This window comes from Nycticebus coucang, chromosome 2, assembly GCF_027406575.1.
Source record: "Nycticebus coucang isolate mNycCou1 chromosome 2, mNycCou1.pri, whole genome shotgun sequence".
NCBI classification, from domain to species: domain Eukaryota; kingdom Metazoa; phylum Chordata; class Mammalia; order Primates; family Lorisidae; genus Nycticebus; species Nycticebus coucang.
This window is the reverse complement of record NC_069781.1, coordinates 111187004-111209046: the sequence shown is the minus strand read 5'-3', so window position 1 is coordinate 111209046 and position 22043 is coordinate 111187004. Positions and strand designations below refer to the sequence as shown.

The window sequence follows — 22043 nt, the reverse complement described above, 5'->3', positions numbered from 1 at the left end:
AGGCCTCTAGAATACCTGTGGATTATGCATGTTTTCAGGACAGATAATGGGCAAGATGTAAAGAGAATCTATCAGTTGGTTCAGTGTGATTCCTAGAAGCATAGGCGCTTTTGGAAAGAGCCATCATTGCCTTGAAGCTGGTGGTAGGATGAGCTCAAATCCCAACAATGCCGCTTAAAGCTTCGGTGATTTCCCATGAGTTATTTATTGACTCTGCGACTCATTTTCCCCACTGGTAAGATGAGGCCAACCACAGGTGCTCAGCACACAGGGCCATTCTGAGCATTATAAACAGTAAACCACAGGAAGCCCTTTGCACCCTGGCCACAGTCTTCACCCTCAGTGACTCGAGTTTGAGCTGTGGGGCTGGCTCTAGCCCCGAGCTGAACATGAGCTGGGAGAGTGTAGAATTGGAGCACAGACCTTCAACTTGCCTGTTGACCCACCAGGGAAGTCTGGAGGGTGCAGCAGGATACAGAGAGTTTGGGTCTTGGAGGGGAGAGGTGAGTGCTGTCCTACAGAGATAGAAAAGCAGGACAACTGGAGAAAAGAGATACCCGATGTGTGACAACTTAGCCCCTTCCTCAAAAAGCCGAAGAATCACCCCAGTGTGAAGAGTGTGAAGAGGTGGAGTTCTGGGGGGGCTGCTTGCTTGTGAGGTTACAAGTGGAAGTTAAATGCTTGCTCTCCTTGCCTCCCAGTGACCATAGCAGAGAGGGTGTGTGGGCACCCCTGCCCCCTCTGCTCAAACACCAGCCAAATCTGCTCCCCAAGTGGACCTTCCTCCTCAGGGAGCAGCTGGGTGTGGAGAAAAGGAGGACAGCCAGAACAAGTGACCATGATTTCCCTCCACTGCATTTTTCTGGAGGCAGGAAGTCCAGGCTGCAATGAAGATGTAAACATCTGTGTGGCATATACTGTGCTACTTTAACCTACAGCACTAGGTGTCAGGAGACAGAGGAAGATGCCCTCAGGTGGCTGACAGCGCAGGTGGGGAGAAAACCTCCAAAGCTATCAGAAGGAGACATCTGACATGACAGAGAATCCAAGGCATGCAAGGGGTTGCTCATCCACCTGTGATCGAGATGCGGACCTGGCTGCAAGAAGCTGACGCGGCTCATCCTGATGGGAAAAGGTAAAATGGGGTGTGGGATGAAAGATGCTTGATGCCATGACACCTCTGAACCAAATGCACAGTTGGTAGGTGGGAGATGATGGGCAGATTGCAATGACCCTGTACTTCAGGGCTCAGCTGTGAAAGTGGGCCTGACTGGAGCAGAGGGGAGAAGAGGTGGGAAGGCCGGTGGGCAGGCTCTGCACGCTGAGCTGGGGCAGCCCCTGCTAGGGAGAGAAGCCAAGTGCCACACTTGCATTCTTAGAAAGAACTTGACCGTGGTGGTAATAATACATGAATCTTTAAAAAAAAAAAAAAAAAAAAAAAACATGATATAGAATTCTCTTATCTGACAAAGATAAGAACTTGAAAAGGATGAAGGACCCAAGTCTTTGATAAGGAAAAGCACAGAGAAAGTGGGATGCGAGGGCAGGCCAGGCTGCCAGTACCTCAGGTAAGTGCAAAGGTGATATTGGATGCTGGCGGTGGTCCTGTGTGGGTTAACCCTCTGCTATAGGCTAATTGTATCCCCCCAGATTTGTATGTTGAAGTCCTAATACCCAGGGCCTCAGAATGTGACCTTATTTGGGGATAGGGTCTTTACAGAGATAATTGTAAGGGTAAATGAGAGTATTTGAGTGAGCCCTAATCCAGTGTGACTGGAGTCCTTATCAGAAGAGGAGATTAGGGCACAGCTCACACAGAGGGACAGCAGTGTTAAGGTACAGGGAGAAGACACTGTCTGTAAGCCAAGGAGAGAGGCCACAGAAGAAGCCAACCCTCCTGACACCTTGATCTTAGTCTTGCAGCCTCCAGAACCAGGGATAATAAATGTCTTCTTAAGCTACTCCATCTGTGCTGCATGTTATGGCAGCCCCAGCAGACTACTGCAGTCTCCTTCAAACACCCACCAAGGACCAGCCTTCTTAGGACACCAAATTAGGTTCATAAAAGCATGGGTTTAAGATTTTATTTCAGCTCAGATAATCAGCTTTTTATCTGATTGATAAAACAAATAATTGATCTTTTGTTACATAAACAATCCATTATTGATTAAATAAAAGTAAATAAATATAAAACTCATAGAACACACTGTCCAGATGAAGAGAATAATAAAACTCCCCTTGGGGTTAGGAACAGAAATAGAAACTGGAAAAATTTCATTGTTATTTGAGGATATCACCTTAAACAGATCAAGCTCTCTTAAAGATTATAATCTTCTCCAGCACAATTTAGTTTATGCTACTGTTTTTTACTAACCACACTTTTCTCTTATTAGTAGATTGCCTAGACCTCAGTTTTATTCATTCTTTTGCTTTTCTCCTATCCTAATATCTAGTCACAGAAACAAGTGCTTCATTGAAAAGTATTACCTATTGGGTTTTGCCATGTTGGAGAATTTTTGCCATCTTCCAGTTTCTTCTGTTTTGAGCTATCTTCTAAAACTTTTTCTCCCCCAAAAACCATAGTTCCAGCATTTCATGGCCTTTTCTTGGTTGCAAAATAACCTTACTGAACTTCTGCTTCTGGGGAGATGGAATAGACATACATTTCCCTATTTCTGCCACTAAGTACAGCTAAAAAGCCTGGACATTGTATATAAAGCATGACTGAAGAAGAAGAAGACAGACCAGCTGTCACAATTGGGAGCCCATGTCTCATCATGGATCATCAGGGTGCTGGTTCCTAGGTTTTCTTTTTTCCTCATAAAACTGACTTGGGGTGGAAAAAGGCACAGACAAAAATAATACCTTAAAAAGACTGCTGTCTTTGGCTAAAGGACAAGAAGTGACATAGCTTCCAAGACAGAAAATTTTAGGCAAATAAATGCTCTACTCTTAGTCAAACATCATTAGAAAACTGTGGCTCCACTCGTGCCAGCAAAAACCAGTGGGAAACATAGACTTCATGTTCCTCTGGAAGGAAAGAGGCAACCCCAAACTCCCCATCACCTCTTCATCTGCTAGAGTGGCATAAGTAAAAGGGAATTAAAAGGAAAGCTTAAGCAAGATTCAATTTCCCACACTATCAAACTCATGTTTCCAACTTTCAATCACAAATCCGTTATACCAAGCACCAGGAAGATTTCAAACTAAGTCAAAAAGACAAACAATAGATCTAACATCATGGAGACAGAAATGTTAAAATTCTCTGACAAATATTTGAAGGCAGTCATAATAAAATGCTTTGATGAGCAATTACGAACATGCTGAAACATGAAAAAACTGAAAGTTTCAGCAAATAAGAAAAGATTAAAAAGAACCAAAAGGAAAATTTAGAACTAAAAAATACAATAACCATGATATAAATAAATAAAATAAAGGACTCAACAGCAGAATAGAGGGAAAAGAATAAAGAATCAGTGGATTGGAAGACAAAACAACAGAAATGGTCCAGTCTGAGAAATAGAATGAAGACTTTTAAAAAATGAACAGTCTCAGGGATCTGTGGGACTATAACACAATTAAACAAAACAAAACAAAATTCCGTAAATTTAGAGATTAAAGAAGCCAATCAAATCCAAAGTAGTATAAACTCAACTAAATCTACACCAAGACAAATTACAGTTAAGTGCCTGCATTTGAAAGGTATCTTGAAGCAGTGAGAGAGAAATGAAACCTTTTCTATAAGCAGAAAGCAAGACAATGGATTTCTCATAAGAAACAATGAGTTCCCCTTCCCTCAAGGAAGTGGTACAATGTTTTTCAAGTGTTGGGGGAAAAAAGACAAATCTGTAAGGTCCAAATCATGTATCCTCTATGTGAATCCTACATATCAATTCATCCTATATGTAAATGAAGAGAAAATGAAGACATTCTTAGAAGAAGAAAATGATGCTAATTTGTTGCAATCACATGTACCCTAAAAGAATGGCTAAAGGAAATCCTATAAATAGGAAGAAAGCTATAAAGAAAGAATTTTGGAATATCGGGAACAAAGGAAGAACACAATCAGAAAAAAAAAATGTGGGTAAATAAGATAACTGTCCTGCTGTTGAGTTTCTAAATTATGTTTAACAATTTCAGCAAAACAAAGAAGAATGAAGTGGTTCTAAATGGATAAAGAGAGAATATTTAATACAATCATATAAGCCAGTGATGAAAGGAGTATGTAGGGTTTCTAAACTTCATTTGAACTGGAAAATTGACAATACCAGTAGATTCTAATAATGTGTGCATGTATAATGTAATACCTAGACCAATCTCTGTAAATGCTGTATCAGGAGATAAACTAAAAAACACAATATCATATAAAAATGAGATCTCAAACATGTTTAAGTAAACCGCAGAGAAGCAGGAAGAAAAAAAAACAGAGAAAGAAACTGAGAATACAAATAGAAAATAATAATAATAAAATGGTAGACTTAAGCTCTAGCATGCCAGTAATTATAATACATTAGATATAATTACCTTGAATAGATGAATTAAAAGACAGAAATACATGAAATGGATTAATAACATTTCTCAATTACATGCTGTCTATAAGGAGCTGTCTATACTTTAAATAGACTTGTTAAAAATAAAAAAACAGAATAATTTAGATCATACAAACAATAAATAAAGCAGTAATGCCTAAATTAATATCATATAAAACAGACTGTGGAGAAAAGAAAATGATCAGACATGGAAATCATCCTTATATAATGTTAAAAAATCAATACACCAGTAAAACATAATAAAATATAGCAATCTGAAATTTACATGTACCCAACAACAGAGTTGTAAAATATGTGAGCAAAACCTGATAGAACTACAAGGAGAAGTTCACCATTACTTCACAAACCTCTCAACAATTGATGAAACTCGGGCAATCAGCAAGGGTATAGAAGAACTTGATAGCATCATTATTTTAGTCCATATTATGCTGTTATAACAAAACTCCACAATCTGGATAATTTATAAAGAAAATAAATTTATTTTTTCACAATACTGGAGGCTGGGAAGTCCAAGATCAATGTACCAGTATTTTGCAAAGACCCTCTTACTATATCATCACGTGGTGGAAAAGCAAAGAAACAAAAGGGTATTTAATCCTTCATGGTCCAATCACCTTCCAAAGGTTCCACAGCTATAATAACAACCACATTTTAATATGAATTTTAGAGGGAACAAACATTTAAACCATAGAAATCATTAATCAGGAGATGCTAATCCATATTTATAGGATACTCCATGCAACAACCACAGAATATACATTTTCAAGTGCCTACAAAATATATAGCAAAAAATTGATATTCTAGGCCATAAAACAAACCTAAGGACAATGAAGAAGATTGAAATCAGATAGAATACGTTCTCTAACCACAACGGGATCAAATAAGACATCATAACAGAATGATAAGAGGAAAATCTCAATATACTTACAAACTAAACAACATAATTCTAAATAATCTATAAGTAAAAATGAAGTATCAAGGGAAATTAAAATGCACAGAGTTGAATGAAAATGAAAATATAACATAACAAAATTTATGAAATGTCACTAAAGCATGGGGAGAGGGAAAATTATAGCACTAAATGGGTACATTAAAAACGATTAAAGGTTTCAAATCAATAATTTAAGTTTTCACTTCAAGAATTGAGACAGAAAGAGTAACATAAACCCAAAGCAAGAAGAAGGAAGAAAATAATAAATGTAAAAGCAGAAATCAATAAAATAAAACATAAGAAAAAAATAGAGACCGTATATGAAACAACTAAATAGTTAAAAAGATCAATAAAATAAAATTAAAAGCAAGACTGAAAAAATAAAAAGAGATAAAATAACTTGTCAATATTAGTAATTAAGAAGAAGATATCACTATAGACCCTACAGATATCTACTGGTCAGTAAGTGAATACTGTCAATAACTCTACAGATATAAATTTGATAACTTAGATGAAATGGACCAATTCTTTAAAAAACACAAACTACCACTAACAAAATACGAAATAGATAATTTGAATAGACTTATACTTTTAAGAAAATTGAATTAGTAATTTTAAAACTCCTCCCACACCAAATAAATAGCTCATACAGTTCTAAATAATTCTATATAAAATGTTAAGAATTAACACCAATATCCAAGCTGTTCCCCAAAATAGAAAAGATGAAAACACTTTCTAATTAATTTTATGAATCTAATAGTATATTGATACAAAAACTGGATAGAGTATACCAAAAAGAAAACTACAGACCGGCATAGATGCATAATTGATGCAAAATAGATGCATAATAAAGTATTAGCAAATAGAATTTAACAATATATAAAAATATCTGTACATCATGATCAAGCAGATTTTGTTCTCCCTAGAATCCCTCTCAAGTATAGTTTAACATTTAAAAAAATCAATATATAAAAATAATTGTATATCATGACCACATGGATATTTTTCAAGAATTCAAAGCCAATTTAATATTCAATAATAAATTAAGGTGCTCTTCCACTTACGGTGATGTTCTGTTCCGATAACATTGTGAGTTGAAAGCACATAAGTTAAAAATGTACTTATACACTTACCCTACTGAGCATGATAGCTTAGCGCAGCCTAACTTAAATGTACTCAAAACACAATAGCCTACAGTTGTACAAAATCATCTAACCCAACCCTATTTTATGATAAAATGTTGAATATTAATATAATTTACTGAATATGCTACTGAAAGTAAAAAACAGAATGGTTATATGGGTACTCAAAGTACAGTTTCTACTGAATACATGCTGATGTTGCACTGTTATCAGGTTGAAAAAAATCTAAATTGATCCATCCTAAGAAAGGGATCATCTGTATTATAATCGACCATATTAACAAATTAAAGAAAAAATCCCCTGATTGCACCAATGTAGAAAAAATATTGTCAAAATTTAACCTTATTAGGGGAAAAAAAAAAGAAAGAAAAAAGAAAACTTTAAGAAAATAGTAATAGGAAAGAAATTTTCTTGACTTTACAGAGAACGTCCACAAAACTATAGCTTACATTATACTCAATGGTGTGAATGCTTTCCCCCTAAGATTTGGAAGAAAGAACTGTGTCTATTTTCTCATCATTCTTAGTAAACACAGTGCCAGAAGTTTTAGCCAGTGCAATAAGATAAGAAAAAAAAAAGACAGAATGAAAAGAAGGAAATAAAACTGTCTCTATTTGTAAATGAGAGACTCACAAAATCCTAAAGAATCTACAAAACACACCTAGAACTAATAATAGGATAAAAGATAAACATACAAAAATCAGCTATATTTCCGCACTCTAGAAAATACCATGTGGACACATAATACCATTCACAATAGCTTAAAAAATGAAATACTAAGGCATAAATCTAATGAAGTATGTACAGGACCATTACTACAAAATACTGATCAAAAAAATTAAAGGTTCAAATAAATGAAGAGAAATATCATCATAGATTCAAACCACAGGCTAAATTATAGATTCAATCACAGATTTAAAGACTTATGAGGAGGTCAATTCTGAAATTGATCTATAAGTTGAACACAATTCCTTTCAAATTCTCTGCAAGATTTTTTGCGGATTTAGATAACATCATTCTAGCATTTATGTAGAAAGATGAAAAAGCTAGTATAGCTAAAACAACTTTTAAAAAGCAGAATAACTTAGGGGGAATTAATCTACCCAATTTCAAGAATTGTTATACAACTACAGATATATACACTGTGTGGCAGTGCTGGAGGAACACACATGTAGATCAATAGAATAGGGGAGAGATCCTGAAATAGACCCATACAAATATGCCCAACTTATGCTTGACAAGTTTTCAAAAGGAATTCAATGGAGGAAAAAATATCATCTTCAAAAAACTGGTTCTGAAGTGTCTGAACATCTGTAGCACATGAATCTTCACTTAATTCTCGTACCTTATGCAAAACTTACAATAGTTCACAAACATAAAACTACAAAACTCTCAGGAAAAAAAGAGAGAAAAGTCTTCAGGTTCTAAAGTGAGATAACTACATCAAAAGCATGACCCACAAGGAATATTTGATACTTTGCACTTCATCAAAATTAAAAACATTTTCTCTGGAAAAGACACAGTCTTCAGTAGGAGACTGAAACAACAAGCTCTGTGGTGGAAGAAAATATGTGTTAATTATCTAACTGACAAAAGGTTAGTATAGACACATAAATAACTCTCAAAACTCAACAGTTAAAAAAATTCAGTTAGAAAATAGGCAAAAGGTAAAAAGGGACATTTTGTCAAAGAATATAAACAGATTGCAAATAAGCATATGAAAAAAGTTTGACATCATCAGCCTTTACAGAAATGTATATTAAAATCACAATGAGATATTTTTATACAATTGACAGAATGGATAAAATAATATATAACAACAACAAATGTGGGTGAGGATGTGGAGAAACCAGATCATGCATACGTGATTGATGGGAATGTAAAATGATACTGCTGCTCTGGAAAAGTTTGGCATTTCTCAAAAAAGTAGAGAGAGGGAAGGAGGGAGAGGGGTGGGACCTTGGTGTATGCCACTCCTTCTGGGGGCAAGACATGATTGCAAGAGGGACTTTACCTAACAAATGCAATCAGTGTAACCTGGCTTATTGTACCCTCAATGAATCCCCAACAATAAAAAAAAAAAAATTAAATATTCAAAAAATTTAAATATGCAAATACCATATAACCAATAAATTACACTTCTAGGCAATTATCCTGGAGAAATAAAATGTGTTTGTTTGTGCATGTGTGTGTGTGTGTGTGTGTGTGTGCATCCATTTCTTTGGAGAACCCCTTAGTAATAAATTCCCCTTTCCCCAGGCTTAACCTAAAGGATGCAAAACAGAACTCCCAGGGATATAGGTCCCCTGGAGAAGAATGTAGAAAAGAAAAAAATAGTAGGATGGTCACGAGAAGATACACACCACCTCTTCCTTACTAAGGGGCACCCCCCAGAAGCAGGCAAGAAGATGGGCATGGAGGTGGAGATTCATCCCGGGTAGGGGAGACTGGATACTCTAATGTGTCAATTGAGACTGTGCATGACTTAACTGGAGTCTAGGATTGTCTGTTAAGTGAAAACAAAGTGAGAGGTCATGGGGCTGTCCAGATTTTCATCCAGGGACCACAAAAGATGAAAATGAAATTGGTTTTGATTACATCCTGAAGTAGTGTTTGTTCAGCATTCCAGCTACCATTAAAAAAGCCCTTTCCCAGCTTTTCTAGGCTTTAGCACCAGTACCACCAGTGATACTTTAAAAAGACCAGCTTCTACCCAACAACCATTGGTTAAATCTCCAGCAACCCTTTCTTATAGCACCAGGTCACAAGGTGCACTGGCTCTTACTGAGTGTCACATTGCCCGTTTTGTGAGTAGGAGCACACTGTCCTCAGAACACTGTGGGACCAAAGCCAGGGCGAAGTGGGGTGTCAGCAGCCTCCCTGGCAGGACACCACTCTGTGCAGCTGTGACTCCAGAGGACCACTCCAGTCCTCCCACATCTCAGCGCCCTCTGCAACACTCCAGTGCACATAGGGTCCTTCAGCTAAATGTAACAGCTTCATCACTGTGGCTTCAGGCTGTAACACATACCTAGGGCAACTGTCACCAACCCATCTTCACAGATGACTGTCTGGTAGTTAAGTGATGCTTATGTTGGTCACTTCCACTGTGATCGCCTCTCATGGACACTGCACGCAAGTTCTTGAACAGAGAAGTGAAAAGTATGAGGCCACCCAGACCAGCACTGAAATCTGGGTTCAATCACTCACAAACCATCTTCAGTGCTCCTGCAGATGGTTCAATCCCAACCTCAATTTCCCCAGATTTAAAACGGGAGGTGAAACAATCCCCCCTCAACTATGCCCTTGTGAGAGCTAAGTGAAGTGATGTGTGCCTGGCCATAGGGTGGCTTCCAACAGCTGTTTCTCTTAATAAAATGTCATGTGCAGGCACCCTAGCTGTGCCAGCCAGGTCATGGAACACAAGACCATGGGCATCTCTCCAGGGACCCTACCCTGAGGACAGTGGGCTGTGATATGTCTTCTCTCTTTTCTCCCCTTTGCATTTCCCTGAGTGGTCTAGGCCAGGCTTGGAAACGAGGATACCTGCTCCTGACGAAGGTGAAAGTGTCTGCTCCTTGCTCCCAGGAGGTGAGACTCTATCCTGATTGGGTTCCTTGAAAAGGACCATGCCAAGAGGAATCTCGATATGCTCCTGCACTCTGCCTCCTTCCACACACTAATGAGGCACTTCACATTCACAGATAATTGTCAGAAAAGGGGAAACCTGGGTCCCAAGTCACGTCCCAATTTCTATAACTCACCATGAGCCTGTTTCCAACTACGTGAGTAGCATTTTTCATCATGATTATAGTAGGAAGATTCCAAAAGGTCCCTGATACCTGAGGTTTTCACACTCTGTGTAATTTTCTCCCTCTTTGAATGAGAGCAGGACCCAGTGACTTGTTTCATGCAAAGACAATATGGCAAAAGTCGTAAGATGTCACGTCTATTATGAGGGTACAAAGATATTCTGAGCTCTGGCTTGCTCATCCTCCTTATTCTTTGCTTGTAACTCTGTAGGAATTTAATCGCCTTACTGTGAGCTGAGTGGCCCTATGGAGGGACCCCCTGGCATGGGACACAAAGCTCTGGCCATCAGCCAGTGGAGATCTGAAGCCCTCCACTCAACATCTGCAAAGAATGGAATCCTATCCTCAGCTATGAAAGTGATCTTAGAGGCAGACCTACCCTCTTCCTCAAGTCTTGGAGTAAGGGCACACCCACCAACACCTGAAATCCAGCTTTAAGACCCAGAGCCAAACCACCCAGGTAAGCCATACAGAATTTCTGCCTCGCAGAAACTGAAATTCTGAAGTTTTGTTGTTCTAAGCCACAAGATTTATTATGTGGCAATAGATAACTAACACCTCTGAGTAGGCCTTAAACCTTCAAAACCTTCTTAGGTGAATCCTTAAGTTTCACTGAAATACTCCCATTAACACGAAGAGGGCATGAGAATTTGGCATGGAATTACTAACACTTAGGTACTCATCATAAGTAAATGTCCTACATTAGACCTAAATGATAAAACAATCACTGTTTGCATTTCATGCACAGCCCATGAGCCATCCTACTTCTTTCTTAATCTACTTTTCTTCTTTTTATTTTATTTTTTAAATGGGTTAGGCTTTTGTAAAAAGTATTGAGTGGTAGCCTCTCACATATTGCCAGCTGTTAATAAATGTGAATGTGAGGTATGTGCACCTCCAGGACTCTGCAGGCCCTGGGTGAGTCACTCCCTTGCCTCCCTCTGAAACCTGGGGGGGAGTGACCATCCAGGGACAGAGGGCGACTATGTCTTTGCTGTTGGCCAAGAAGAGTCATGGCACTCCAAGAAGAGTCATGGCTTTTCTTTCATTGTATTTCCCTTTTTGCACTATAATTTACCTTTCTCATGAGCTTTTATTCCATTGTTTACTGTCATTTCTGTCACTTCCTCCTTGTTGTTACAGCACAAACTGAAAATGTTCCAGTCACCAGGCTCTCCTTTTGTGTCTCTTGCCTCCTGGGGGTCCACGCCTAACAGACTCTCTCTAAATGATTAATTTTCTGTTTTCAATCACAAAGGAGGACAGGAAGAGAGTGCTTAGTCACCCTGTAAACCAGTTTTAAAAGATTATTTTCACAAATGTTTTATTTCTTTTATCATTTTTTCAAATGTAGCAAAATGCACATAATATAAAATTTATCTTTTTAACAATCTTTAAGTGTATAGCTCAGTGGCAGTAAGTACATTCACGATGTTGTACAACCATTGCCACTGTCTGTTTCCAGAACTTTTTGTCACCCTAAACTGAAACTCTGCTTCCATTAAACATTGACTTCCCATTCTTCCTTCTTCCAGCTCCCCCCAATTACCACTGTACTATATGAATCTGAGTTTGACTCCTCTGGGGACCTCACCCAGTGGAGTCATCCACTGTTTGTCTATGTGTGTTTGTCTTATGTGACATAATTTCCTTCAGTTTTAAGGCCAAACAACATTCCAGTATATAGATAGATAGACCACTATTGTGTATCCATTTATCAGTTCATGGACACTTGGGTTACTCCCACATTCAGCTATTACACATAACACTGTTATGAATACCAGTTATTTTCACAGACATCTTAACCAAAAAGAAAATATATTTCAGGTCCACCCACCATTCCAATGACACTAAGTACCCCTCCAATACTCAAAGCTGACTGAAGAAGAATAACAAAATGGAAGACACTGGGAGAAGGATGTGATTTGATATTTCTCTTCTTTCTCCCCCTTGTTTTTCTTTTCATATGTCGTACACACTCCAAGACACTGAGCTGGGTGCCAGGGCATATACCATGCTGTGCCATCAGGAGAGCACTCCTTACACACATACACACACACACACACACACTCTCTCCATGGGCTGACAGGTGCCATGCGGCCAAGCTGAGGTCAGGAGAGACTGATCAGTAACCAGCCTATCTGTGGACATGTGCCCCAGGACTTGGACAGGAAATGAAGTCAAGACCTCCATGGATTTGGAGTCAAGATGGAAAATGAGAAGGTGGCATTAGCACGATGCAATGCAGTCCACATAGCCAAAACACCAAGGTGGATGGAGAGAAGAGGGAAGATGAGCCCAATGAGGAAGGGAAGTTTGCGTGCATCAAGAAGGCCCCGAGTGTCTTGTAAAACTAGCCCATTTAAACAACAATCAAGTCATTAAAAACATTTTTTTAATTTATTGCAAATTATATTGAAGTAAAAATTAAAGCCCTGGAGACAATAGAGAAGCAGTGAAGACTTCATAGCCCAGTTAAGTGTTAAAAGCCATCCTAAGGTGACACACAACAGGCCATCATTATCATCATATCATGTGACATGTAGTAGTTCCCTGGACTACTGGATCCTGGAACTTAAAGAGGAAAGTACAAAAAAAGAGATAAAATTTAAATAAAATACATAGCTTAATTAATAGTAATGCACTAATGTCAATATCTTAGCTTTGATAAAGTCAGCACAATAATGTAAAATACTAATGGTGGAGGAAACTCCACAAAGGATATATGGAAACTCTCTAATATCTTTGTAACTTGTTTGTTAAACCTGAAGTTATTCCAAAGCAAAATTTGTTAAGAAAACTGAAGGCTTAAGATTTCACAATCTGGGGCGGCGCTTGTGGCTCAAGGAGTAGGGCGCCGGTCCCACATGCCGGAGGTGGCGGGTTCAAACCCAGCCCTGGCCAAAAACACACACACACACACACACACACACACACACACACACACACAAAAGATTTCACAATCTGACCCTTTAATCATGACATTTTTCCCTATCTTCCTACATTTGGTTTTAATTACTGTACATATTTATTTTTATATATGTGAAGAAAGAAGCATTATAATAACTGTTTTACTTAACATTGTAGGTGCTTATGTTTTACAATTTTTATTTCTCTTCCTGTATATCTCTAATACCATCATGGAACCAGTGTTGAGGGCCTGGCCTGTGTCTTACACACATCCAGCATGGCCAGACCCTCAGACGCAAATGGGCACACAAAAATACCAGACAATAAACATCTGTCTTTGTTGAGTTCTACAAAAAAAAAAAAAAAAGGAGGGGGCGGTCATGATGTTCCACATCTGTGTAACTTCTTTCTTTACTTCAGAATGTGGACATGCTAATATATGGCCTGACAGTTAAGTTCGCAAACTCATCCTAGAAAAAGTGACACATCCTTCACTGGTGAGTATTTTTATGGGCACTTTCAAAGTACTCCCCTTAGGAAGCTATGCATCAACATCAGCACCTTGTCCACCCTTCAAAGCAATTTGGGAATTCTTTTTCTGGAATGACCATCATATTGTTATATTACCCTTGGTGTCCTGAATGTCATCAAAATGTCTTCCTTTCAATATTTCCTCTTTCTTTGGATAAAGAAAAAGGTCACTGGGGGCCAGATCAGGTGAATAGGGAGGGTGCTCCAATATAGTTATTTGTTTAATGGCTAAAATCTCCCTCATAGACAGTGCTGTGTGAGCTGGTGCATTGACATGATACAAGAGCCACACCTTACTCATGCCAAGATTTTCAGTTAAGATTTTCCTAACTGTTTCTCTATCAGCATTTACTTGTTCTGCTGTGCTTCTCTAGTCAGGCAATGATTTTGATACATAATTTGATGAATGTTTGGAATGTTTTTGTCTGTTCTGCTCATAACTGGGTGCCCTGACCTCTCTTCATCAATGACACTTTCTCTGTGCCTCAGAAAAATGTTCGTACACTGTGGTTTTCTTCATGGCATTATTCCCATAAACTTGGACTAACGTGTCCCTGATTTCACTTCCACTGTTGCCAAGTTTAAAAAGAAACTTAATGTTTGTTTGTTGCTTTAATTCAAGCTTCAGCATTCTCATGATGGCACACAAAAACACACAACAATAATGAACACCACTCAGCAAGACACCACTGCACATTGACAAAAAAACAGCTGTGAGATACTGATATACCAAGGTTATGAAACTCTCCTGAGTTGTTTATATAGTGCAACCAACTTAAGTGGTAAGTTCACAAACTAAATTGTCAGACTTTGTAATTCAACATGCATGGATATAATTCAACATGCTCAAAATCTGAATAATATTCCATATTAGATATGTAGCTATTTTATTTAACTTTTCTGTATTGGCAGACTTGCAGTTTTTGCTGGAATACACATCATTATTCCCCTGCTATGTGTATATGACTCAACTTCTGCAAACTAGAAGAGTGTAAATGAGGTGGATGCATGTCTGCGTGTGTGTACATGTGTGCATGTAAAATACAATAAACAGCAATGTTTGACATGCCCTGTCCTTTCACTCTCACCAAGAATGGATTTTATTGATATGACTTTTTCCAATATGATGGAGAAAAATTGATACAATTTCTTACTCTCATTTGCTTTTCCACGCCTCCATGTAAGATGGTATTTTTAAAAGCACGTTCATCAATCATTTGCATTTACTCTTCTGTGAATTATCTATGAATAAGCTTTGCCCATTTTTTTATGTAAGTTGTTTCACTTTTATTATGAATTTGTAAAAGTTCTTGGTATGTTGTCCATATTAACCCTTATAGCCCGAGCAATGTTTCTCCAGGTAATTTTGCCTTAGCCTTTGTTTAGACTTATCTTTTGCAAATTATAAGAAATCCTATAGTCAGATATGTTTAACTCTTATCAAATGAACTGGGCTTGGAAGGAAGAATTAGGAAATAGATTTTTTTTTTCCTCCTTATACAGAGCATGTCAAACATTTCTCCCTCCTCTGGTTCCAGAGGGCAACTTCAGCACCACCAGAACCAACTGTCATAGTCATCACAGGTAGCAGTCCCCATCTGGTGATTAAATATTGAATGTCCAGCCCAATCTAAACCAAAGTTTCTATCTCTTGTCCAAGATCAGACTCCTTACTATTCTCCCCTTGGCTGTACCCCTGCTGCTCAGATCTCCAGGGTGGCCTTGGTGGGGACAGTGAAGAGAGTGATGAATTATCTCACTGGGGATGTTTTAGTTGGACCTTAGTACCACTGGGTGGTAGATGCCCACACCACTCTTCTTCTTTTCTAATTGTTATAAAATATACACAACATGAAATTGACCATCTAAGTGCACAGCTAAATGGACTTTTGTGCACTCACATTTTTGTGCAAATGTCACCACGATCCATCTCCATAGCTTTTTCATCTTCCCAAACTGAAACTCTATACCTATTAAAAAAAACAACTTATCTTCTTCCCACCACCCCTGGAGACCAAAATTCTACTTTTTGTCTCCATGAGCTGTGGGACTCTCTTTCCTCCTGGGACTCTTGTGGGTTCTCAGAAGATGGTACCTACATCCTAGCAGAGTCAGACACCACCTATCCTAGGCTACTGTCAAGGCCCACGAGGCCTCCGTGGTCCATGCTTTAAAATGTCTATCTGCCCTCGGGACACAAGCTGGTTGGGCTATCCCACTCTGCCCTCACAGAAATCTCCAGGCAGTTTCTGATACTGTTCTGAGTCAGGTAACAGCTCCAGGGCACAATGGATGGGTTTTCGGGGTCAACTCACCTTCATTTGGCATTTGCTGGAAGAACATGCCCATCCCCCTGGGGACAGGTGACAAGCAAAGAGCCTTCTGGAGCTTCTTCATAGAACCTCCCCTGCACCCTCCTCACCATCATCTTTTAGGTCCCAGAAGGCAGAGGGGCTTGGAGTCTGCCCCTTGACCCCACTGCCCAGTAGGTGTGGGGGCCCTTTGTTCTCAGAAGAGCCTCTGAAACTCCCTGCAACACATGCTGTGCACATACCATGCTTTATGAGTGCAAGGCAAGATTTTGACCAAGATTGCCTCCTGGAACACACTCTCCTCAGACCCCCACCCTCTGAACTCTTTTTCAACTAGGCCTGACTCTTGCACTTTGATGTCTATGTCTGCACTGTCCAGTTTGAGCAAGAATCCTACTGAGTTGGTTTAGCCAGACGCCCCATCCTTGATATCTAATTGCTCTCAATATCTGATTAGGATACTCAGCCTCGTCCCCCCAGGTGATGTCTGGGCACCCTGGCATGTCTTTAGCAGGAATCCCATGAGGTCAGATTAGCCAGAATCCCCCTCAATCCTGATGTTTCCTTTCTGTAATTTTCCACTTGCTGACTCCTACCTGCTCCTCTGCTATAAATCCCTACTTGTCCTTGCTGTATCTGGTCTTGAGCCCAGTCTCTCCCCCACTGCAGGACCCCATTGCTGGGGTCCCCACACCTATCATGATGGTCCTGATATGTCTGCACTGTGCTTTAAAAATGAATACTTATTCCAGATCTCTCTTCTCTTGCACCAGGTAGGCCTTGTGGCAGGGCTGAGTGGGTGACTTGGCGCAGCAGGGAGGGCCAGCAGGACCTAGCCAAGAGATTGTTGCAGTAACCCAAGGCTCTCGGGAATGGTGCTGCCATATTCCAGAAAACCATTATTTAATTTATAAGTTTTAACTATACTTCCTTCAGAATGACTCTTGAATTTAAGAATCAACCTAGCAGTCTTGGAAAGTGCTAGTTATGAGGACACGACAGCTCCTGCCTGCCCTGAGGGAGGTGACTGAACAAAACATAGGAGATAGATAAACAAGGCACAATGGGGCTTTCCTGTCTCCAGCCCCATGCTGGGAGCACCTTTGCTGCAGGGGAGTCACAGGGGCAAAGTTCTAGAACCAAGTCCTCCTTCCTGGCGGCATTTCCAAAGCCCAGCCAGCTCTGTTGTTGCAGGGCTCTGCAAACTGACCAGACCCAGTTCCTTTAAAGCACCAGGAGGGCCAAGTAGGGTACATTAAAGCTCATGCATTAACTGGAAGAGGCATGTGAGCCTCAGCGCCCTCCACTGACTGGGTCAGCCATTTGCTGGAGGCCTTACTGTGCTGGCACCTGGACCTTCACCTGTCCCCACTACATCTTCACCTAAGACACCCCCAGTCCACTGAGAAGTGAGTGCAGCAGGTGCTCAGTGGCCCTTGCAAGATTTTAAAACATACCAAAACATCACAATGTACCCCATAAATATGTACAATTATTATATGTCCATTAAAAACAATAAAATTTAAAAAATAAAAACTAAGAAAAAAGAACTTTATACAGGGCGGCGCCTATATCTCAACTGAGTAGGGCGCCAGCCCCATATGCCGGAGGTGGCAGGTTCAAACCCAGCCCCAGCCAAAAACTGCAAAAAAAAAAGAACTTTATATAGTTATGCCTTGGACATATTGTGGGTTTGGTTCCAGACTACCACAATAAAGTGAGTCAGATGAAAAGAAATAATAATTCCAAAATTCACACTTGCAGCTATCCTTAACTTCATGTGAGAGCATAAGACACTGTGTGTATATATCTGCATGTGCGTTTGTGTGCCCGTAGTCCCCATCCACCTGTCTGTCATCTGTCTAAAAATGGCTGATTTTTATACCACTAACTGACACAAAGCAAACTCTTCTTTTCTTATAGAAGTTGGCATAAAATGTCCTAGTATACCAATCCCCACCAGGATCTCACCTCTCCAATTTTACTAGCCACACCAAATAGATTTTATGAAATTTAGTCACATTTCCTATATTTTAATGATGATGCCCCAGGTGGCCAGAATAAATATGTGTCCCACTGTGGGGAGCGTGCTCAGGTTTTATTTACATGTATCAAGCATCACAAAAACAAAAGGAAAAACTAATGTGGAGACAGGATTTGTGGATTGTTAAAGCACTTATTTTGATCTCTTTTTGAATGGGAAGTGGAGCATGGAGATGCTGTCTGAGCCCCTGTCTCGGTTATCACAATACCTGGACTTGGACCCTGTCTCCACCATCAGTGTGGAGTGGACCCACTTCCTGGCCTCCAGAGTCCTTTTGAGCGTCCACTGCTTTCGCCCTCTTATGTTGCCCATGAATGTTGCTTCTTCCTGCATCTCAGATGTCACCTCCACCATTAATCTCACAGTGTGTGAAAAGCTCCAACACGATAGCAAATGGGCTGTGAAAATTCCATCCCCTTGGTGCCAGTGGGAATTCTAGTAAAACAGCAGAGGAAGGAAGAGCAGGCCAGGACCAAGATTCACAGAGTCGGGCTTATGTGTAAAGACTTTAAGGGAAAGGGGAGGGCTGGGTCCAGCCTTCCCCAGGGACGGACAGAGTATTTGCTAAGTGGCCTGAGGAATACATGGGCCATCTGAGCCATTAGGCCCTGGCAACAAGCAGGGAGGAAATGAGAAAAGATTCCAGTCTATCCTATTCCTTAGAATAAGTCAGCTTCCTAAGGAATAAAAGGATTTTCTGGATCACAGCGGCAAACACATGAATATAGAACTCCTGCCTTGAAAGCTTACAGGAGGGGAAGAGCACTTTCAGAACACAGTAAAGTGGCTCTGAATTTTTAATGTCCCCCAAGGATCAGCAGTGCACATGGAGCCTGCTTCTTTGCAAGGGCCTGAGGACCCTGCTGCTCCATTGCCAATTAAAATGCACAGAGCTCGGGCTCCATGGGCACTAGCTAAAGGTTAGTGTACGTACCCCTCTGTGGGCAGCCCAGAGAGGAGGCAGGTGGTGGAGCTGGCAGAGTCACAGCCACAGCCACAGGGGAGGGGCTCCTGATGCCTGCACAGGTGACCAGGTGATGAACCAGGGCACAGGGGAACGGTGGGTCTTGGGACACAGCTCCTTCTGCAGCTTCCGGGGATTGCCAGAGCTCTAGAAAGGTGGTTTGAGGGCTGGGACCAATGTCAATTTATAGTTGACATTTCTCATTCTCTCATATTTCTAAAAGACACCCCAGGCAATCATTATATATGAAAATCCCATCATTTGCTGACAGTTTACTGATTTTCAGTTATTCATCTGCCTCCACGAAAAACCTCTGAAAATGTACAGCAATTTTTCCTATGGCTTTTAAAATACTGTCCATTAAAGACTTGTTTCTATACTATTTCAGATTCAGAAATATATACATACATAATCTCTACTCATGGCAATAAACAAAATGAAAAATTTCCAGTTTGGCATAAGTTACAAAGGACAGGCTCCCTGGCCCCAGCACTGCCACCGAGGGCTGGTTGACTTACACAATATGTCTGTTTTCCTCTAGGAAAGTAGGAATAATAGCGCCTGTCTTCTCCCAGGTAAAGGACACAAGATAGTGATCAACGAAGTGTTTGGAATTCTTTACAAGAAAGGCATGATCAAATTATGCAGTGCTCTGCCTGCCTTCAAGCTGGAGCTTGTAGACCAGCCTCTCCATACGTGGCCATCCACACGATGCAGGAGATGGAAGTATTTGTTAGTCCTACTCCAGCATTTGAAATAGATGTCTATTTAAAGAACTTCAAAAAAAAACACAAAAAACAGAAAATTCTTTTTAAAATTGGTTCTGAGATTGAAATAAAACAAACTAGGTGCTATGTGTGTCCGTGTGTTGCATGTGTGTTCATGTGCACATGTCGGTGAAGGCACACACATGCATGCCCAGACAGGAGTATGCGTGCACTCACAGACAAGGGCACATGTACACGTGTGCATGTGTGTGACTGAGTGTGAGAATAGTTACATCTCTGCATGACTGGATGTGCGTTCCTGCATGTGTGTGGGGGGGTGTGTGTGCACACGTGCATTTTTCTCTAGTGGAGATCACTTCTGGTCTAGTTTTATGACTGGCACCAATTCACCTGCTGCAGACCAAGAAATCTCACATGAGAAATGACTACAGTTGATCTCTGTCACTTTCTAAGTGAGCCTTTGTGTTCTTCATTATTAAATTCAGCTTATTATGTCATATGCAAGTGCTTTTTATTACCGATGATGACAACTTAGTTCTGCAAAATACCTGGAGTGCAGACCCTCAGCAGAAGGCTGCCCACACCCCACACTCTCTCCTACAGTTTATGGAGGTGAGCACCCTGTGTACTGGATGCCGGAAGCCTCAGCAGGTGGCTGGCTGTTCACAAGTGCTGCCAGCCTGCTGGCCAGGTGGGGGCTCCGGGTCCTGCTCACTCTGCTTCATTCTGGTGTCATAGTCATTGACGGCAAGGCCTAGGCTAGTGCACACTGGCCATTGTCCTCTCTCTAAAGGCCAAGTGGAAGCGCTGGCCTAGAGGCCACTGAACAAGAGGGCTTCTGCTGTTCCCCGGAACAGCAACCTGGTGAGAGACTTACGGCGCTACAGTGACAGAAATGCTATTTGTGCTTGGGAGTCTGGTGTTGCTCCGTATTTCAGGTGTCACACACAGATGTCACAGTGTCAACCCCCATTAAAACCAGCCACAGGGAGGGGAAAGTTTCATTTGAATTTCAAAGCAACTGGATAAGGCTATGTCTGAAAAGAAAAGACTCGCAAAGGCTATGCTTTACAATGCACAGTTCTCATGGGCGAGTCCAGGAAAATCGTGATCTTCATAATTAAGGAAAGGCATGACAAGTAAGTGTCACTACCTTTCAGAAGGAATTTACTTAAAATGCAAATGTTGCTCTTAGAGGAATAAACGGTCATACCTGACCTTGAGTAACCCAAGGGAATGAAGACTTGAACTGATATGGATGAGAGGACACCAGAAGCAATCTTTATGCAAATACTTGTTTAAAATAAAAATGTGCTACTGGCCGCACTGTAAGATCTTCAGCTTCAGATGATGATATTTTATTTCAACCTGCTTCGTTCATTTGCCACTTAAATTTGTTGCAGATTTATATTTTAAAGGCATAAAATGTGACGGAGTGAACAGGGACTTAAGTCTGTGTACCTGGCCCATAAGCCTGCGGGCTGGATGACCTTGAGAAAATCACTTTACTTCTCTGAGGACTAGGGTCCCTTTCAGGAAACAAAAACTCTGGTCTCAATGAGTTTTCAGGGTGATCTAATGAGAAAAGGAATGGGAAGATATTATGTGCTGTGAGTATTATTGTCAAGGTAATATTAGGAACTGCATTTCAAACATGGTATACTTAACCCTCACCCTAACTACTAACATGATTGTAAAAACAAACATGCTGAAGGATCTATCTACCTTGCTAGACCTGAATCAAAAAGCAAAACAAAGCCTACACTGGCTCTGAGGTTGACACACTTTCTCTCAAAGCACTGACATGTTGACAACAAACCAGTTCAGTCAATTCACAGAGGAAGAATTTGAGGCCCCATGTTTCAGTTGATCATAACAAAACAGTAGATTCTCTGTCCGTTTTGGACTCTGTTCCCCTGCACACTCTGATTTCACAAAGACAATAGACTTGAAATCTCCCTTCCAGCTTAAAATGCAGTTTCTGAAACAACCGAAACACCATGGACACTACTGGGTCTTTCCAGCAGTTTAATATTTCCTTCCTCATGTGAGGATCCAGCCCAGGACACGTGTGGGTGCCTGTTGACTCATGTGGTATGAAAAGAGGGTTTTCTCTACT

General features: G+C 40.4%; 1 long non-coding RNA gene across 1 annotated transcript; it reads left to right on the top strand.

The window, feature by feature from the left end:
* Positions 1-344: 344 nt before the first annotated feature.
* Positions 345-20655, top strand: LOC128576715 (uncharacterized). Its single transcript, XR_008377489.1, has 4 exons — positions 345-1135; positions 10647-10895; positions 13766-13842; positions 19738-20655. It is a non-coding gene; the product is annotated as an uncharacterized LOC128576715 (long non-coding RNA).
* The last annotated feature ends 1388 nt before the right edge of the window (positions 20656-22043 follow it).